Source organism: Eumetopias jubatus, unplaced genomic scaffold, assembly GCF_037043125.1.
Source record: "Eumetopias jubatus isolate StellerSeaLion01/CBP00866 unplaced genomic scaffold, mEumJub1_p1.0 scaffold_4, whole genome shotgun sequence".
Classification (NCBI taxonomy): Eukaryota; Metazoa; Chordata; class Mammalia; order Carnivora; family Otariidae; genus Eumetopias; species Eumetopias jubatus.
Genome location: NW_028274810.1, coordinates 32,330,167 through 32,335,651, shown reverse-complemented (window position 1 = coordinate 32,335,651; position 5,485 = coordinate 32,330,167).

Here is a 5,485-nt window from a genome sequence, read left to right as displayed (position 1 = left end):
AACTGAGAGTCATGATTTTAATAGCTTGCCCAAGGCCATACAGGTAATGTGTGATAAAACCTGGAATTAAAACCTAGATCTGTCTTGTTGTAGAAACCATTTTCTCTGTGTGTGTGTGTGTGTGTGTGTGTGTGTATGTTCATGAAAGTATGTGTAATTATTACAAAAAATGTAATAAGAAAAGCAAACTTAAACATTTAATCTGTAATGTAAAAAGTATAAAAACCTGTGCACATTGATAATAATCAGATAAAGATTAAAATGTCAGAGTCATAAAAGGACATATTTTAGGGAATGTGATTCCTTTTTGAGAACTCAGAGGTGCCTGGGTGGCTCAGTCAGTTAAGTGTCCAACTATTCATTTCAGCTCAGGTCATGATCTCAGGGTCGTGAGATTGAGCCCCACATTGGGTTCTGTGCTGGGCATGGAGCCTGCTTGGGATTCTCTATCTCCCTCTGCCCCTCCACCCCTACTCACATGCTCTCTCTCTCTCTCTCAAAATACATACATACATATATGCATACATATATACATACATAAATGAAAATAGAACTCATCAAGATATTTTAGTGGACCGTGTTGCTGTCTTGATATGGTAAATTGTTTCCAAAGATGGCCAACATCCTCTTGTCTCTGGATACCCAGGCCACTTCATCCTGGAGAGATGGAGTCTATTTCTCTTCTCTTTGAATTGGGACTGTCCTTGTGACTTGTTTTTTTAAAAATTATATGGCAGAAGTGACTCTTTGACAGTTCAAGGCCTAAGCCTTAAAAAACATGGTAGTTCCTGTTTTTACTCTCTTGGAAGGTAGCAGCCATATAATAAGCTCAACCACCATGTTAGAGAGCCATTTGGATGGATAGGTGGGTGCACAGAAGAATGGGTGGATGAATAGATAGATAGACCAATAAGTAGATATATAGACACCATGTATATAGAAAGAAGCCCTGAGTAATAAGAGATTTTGAAGGAAAAAACAGAAGCCCAGCCAGTCTCCAGCTGATTCAGCACCCCCAGGTGAGGCACCAGACTTGCAGCTGAAGCTTGTAAATGTTCCATCTTCAACTGAACCACCCCAGCCAACACCATATGAACAAAGACAAGCCATCCCCACTGAGCCCTGCCCCAAACGCAGAATCATGAGAAAATGAATGGTTGTTACTGCCTGTTGTTTTAGTTACCTATTGCTGTATAACAAACCACCCCAAATTATAAGCAATATGTAACTGAAACACCTAGAAAATTGGTCCATATTATATTTCACATTGAGCAACAGAACCAAAAGTTATGAATGTAAAATGGCTTGCTCAGTTTTTTAATCAAGCTGAAACTAAATAACAAGTTCTTATTACTTGCACCTTAGTGGACACTGTGAATCTTTTGTTAATAGAATGCCTGACATGACTTATTTTTGATGTTCAAATTTGGAAATAGCAGGGCTCTGGGCAAATATCCCATTTACCTCTCAAGGGAAATATAACCAATTTTGAAAGGTTAAGACAAAAAACCTGAGTCTTTTGAGAGATGTGATTAAGAAACTGGGATATCCAAACAAATTATAAATAGAAAATATTCCTCCCAAAGTCTTTTTCAGTTTATTTAGTTTAAAACAGCATAAATTAAATTTAGTGAAGCTGCAGAGTTTGAAAAGGAAAATAAAAGAAGTTTAAAAAGTGTCAGAAATCATTTTACAATAGCTGGAGACAAAGTCAAGTTAATTTTTTTTTCTTAATTCCTGCCAAGCTGGGAAAGACATAGATGAATGAGCTCCAAAGCCAACCTCCATCCTCAAACTAGGCACTAGTGAGGTGCCCAAGTGGCTCAGGCCGTTAAGCGTCTGCCTTCGGCTTGGGTCATGATCCCAGAGTCCTGGGATCCAGCCCCACTTCGGGTTCCCTCCTCAGCAGGAAGCCTGCTTCTCCCTCTCCCACTCCCCCTGCTTGTGTTCCTTCTCTCGCTGTGTCTCTCTCTCTGTCAAATAAATAAATAAAATCTTTAAAAGGAAAAAAAAAACACAAAAACTAGGCACTAGTTTCAGTCCCTCCTCCATTGAAGTTCAACAAGAACTATTTAAAAGGAGCAATATTTTCTTAGGTTGGATTTCAGATCCCAGTCTGTCTTCATTGGGTCATCTCATGAAATTGGAAATGGCCAGAACACAGACAAAACCAAAGCCTAGAAGGTTTCTGGATATTAGGAAATACTGTAAATGACTAAAAAGTGGACTCAGATAACTTCTACGGACATTCTGGAGGTAAAGGCAATCTGTGTGGCTCATGTGTCACTACGTTTAACACCAAACTGGATGGTTGATTGAGGTGCTTGAGGGCCCAGTCCTCTTTCGGTAAGTCACATGCATCCCCATCAGTGCTGCAAGGCCAGCCCAGGCGGGCAGGATTCCTCACCAAGAACACATGAGTAGCTGCCCTTCTCCGTTCAATGTCCCCAAAGAGATCTCTCTATTGCTAACAGGGTATTCAGGAAACCTTTCTAAGTTATATTAAGTGACAAGGAAGTTTACATGCCAGAAATCTCTAGCTTTTTGACCCTTCCAAATCTAGTTACACAGTAATCTAACAAACCTAAACTACATCATGAATGTAAGAAATAATCAGTATATGCTCCAAGCTCTGAACTACAGTACACATATTAAGAGTAAGAACTCTCTAATAAATAAATAAATCAAAGTAACTAATTCACAGATTATTTAAACTTCCATCTATAAAACTAATTGTTTAGATAAGACTCTCAATCACTGCAATCAGCACAAGCAGTGTTTTTGCTGAGCCAACTACTCTGATACAAAACAGAGCAACAGTACATTATATTTTTCTTAAATTCTATTTATTTTATTTCTAGTAGTTAAAATATCCATATGATTCAAAATTCAAATGGGTGTAGTGTTAAAAGTCAAATTCCTATCCTGTCTACCCAACCCCCTGCTCCCTGGCCTTGAGTATCTTGTATCGTCTTCTAAAGACATTTTATGCCTTTGTAGGCATATGTTTTCCCTTCTCACATGTTTTAAAACTATAAATGGCCACTTTATATTTGTATATTGTTTTGCAGTGCACATGAAGATAAATTATGTTTTTAAGCCTCAAAACTCCCTGAGGTAGGCATTCATTCTACACAAGTAAAGATACTGAGAAAACATTAAAACACTTACCCAAGGCAGAGATGGCACAGAACCTAGCTCTTCTGATTCCAATCAGTGTTCCCTTCACTGCGCTCCAACATCCTCAATTCATTCATCCCTCTGTTTATTTAGTGTGTGTATATATATATGTATATATATATATATATATATATTTTTTTAAGTAGGCTCCATACCCAACATGGGGCTTGAACTCATGACCCTGAGATCAAGAGTCACAAGTTCTGTTGACTGAGCCAGCCAGATGCCCCATTTAGCAAATCTATATTAAGTTCCCATTATATGCAAAATATTATGTTAGATGTTTTGGAGTGTATATATTTTGGTGAGACTATTTCTTCTTCCTAAGAGCTTAAATTGTACAGTGAAAATAAAAGACTGTTACAGTGTAGTTTTACAGCTGTACAAATTAATATGAAAGTCCTAAAGAGGAAGCAACTATTTTGCTTTGAGATATCAAAAAAGGTTTCATGGTAGAAATGGCATCTGTGTCAAGCCTTGAACTACAAGTAGAACAGAAATAATGCAAACATATCTGTACAAATAAAATGCATGTATTTACCAAGTGTTCTAAGCATGGCAGAGGCATTTAGTTAATAAGTAAATAAAGAATTTCCCATGGGAACAAAATGTGAAGCCTCCCAAAATTCATTAATTTGTTCACAGAGTCTTCTACGTGAACACAGTCTTTTATTCAAAATCAGAATCGCATGTTTTAGATATAAAGATGTGTTACTTTATGCAGAGTATAGCGTATTTTGGACATTGAGTAAAAGAGTAAAGCACACTAGTCTTATCTTCCACTTCTTGCAATGACAAAGGAATCAGATCAACCCTCCCACATAGAACAACTAAAAGAAGTGGAAAAAAATATGCAAACATATGTCTCAGGACATCAAAGCACTAAAAAGGTAAAGAAAAATTAGGTGGCCAGAGGGTTAAACCAGGCAATTGGGGCTGCTTTTCTCCTAGGGATATCTGCCAACTCCAGCAGTGACAAGTGAGAGGCTGAGAAGCTGAGCCAGGATGTAAACAAATTCACACGGTTAGCAGGACAAAATTAGGGTTCAGGACCTGCCAAGGATTGAAGATCCTGATAGCCCATTAGCTTTTTATTGGACCCTACAATACAAATAAGGTATTATCTGGAAGGGGCAGACTCTTCAGGGACTGATGTTCAGCTTTGAATACACCAATTCCCGATTAGATATCTGGGTTTGCAAACATAAACCCTCTCTTGAAGAATATGACATCATCTTAAACATCTAACAATCTCTGTGATTTTCTAACACAATTTTCAATGTTCAATACTCAATCAACAGTAACAAGCCATATGATGAGGCAAGTCAAAGAAACACCAAATAAGAAAAATAAGTCCACAGGCGTTACAAATAATGAATGACCAAATATGTACTTTTTAAAAGTTATGATTAACATGGTTAAAGAAATTTTTTAAAAGATTGAGTTTTCCAAGAACTGGAAACATTTTTTTTTTTTTTTTTTTTAAGGATCTCAAAAGAAGAAGGAAATTCTGCCAGGTAATACAACGTGAGTGAACCCTGGGGTGCCTGGGTATACTCGGTCATTAAGTGTCTGCCTTCAGCTCAGGTCATGATCCCAGGGTCCTGGGATCAAGCCCTGTGTCAGGCTCCCTGCTCCGCGGGGGGGCCTGCTTCTTCCTCTCCCACTCCCCCTGCTTGTGTTCCCTCTCTTGCTCTGTCTCTCTCTGTCAAATAAATAAATAAAATCTTAAAAAAAAAATACCATGTGGGTGAACCCTGAAGACATCATGCTAAATGAAATAAACCAGTCACAAAAAGACAAATATTGTGTGATTCCACTTATGTGAGGTAACTACAGTAGTCAAAACCAGAGACAGGAAGTGGAATGGTGGTTGCCCAGGACCAGGGGAAGGCGAAATAAGGAGTCATTGTTTAATGGGTATGAGTTTCAGTTTGGGAACATGAAAAACTTCTAGAAATGGGTGGTGGTGATGATTAACACAACAATGTGAATGTACTTCATGCCACTGAATTGTACGCATAAATAATTATTAAAATGGTAAATTGGATGTTATGTATATTTTGCCACAATAAAAAACTATTATCAGGGGAAAAAAGAATCACATGGAAATTGTAGAATTAAAAAAAATAAAATCACTGGAATTCAGAACTCAGTGGATAAATTAGGGGCAGATTAGAATGCCTTAAATTACTGCTGACGAGGGATTTGTGGGAATGACAATAGATCATAAGAAAAAAAGCCAGAATAAATCACAGTGAGACAAAAGATGAAAAATACAGTAAATTATGTAAGAGATAGAGGG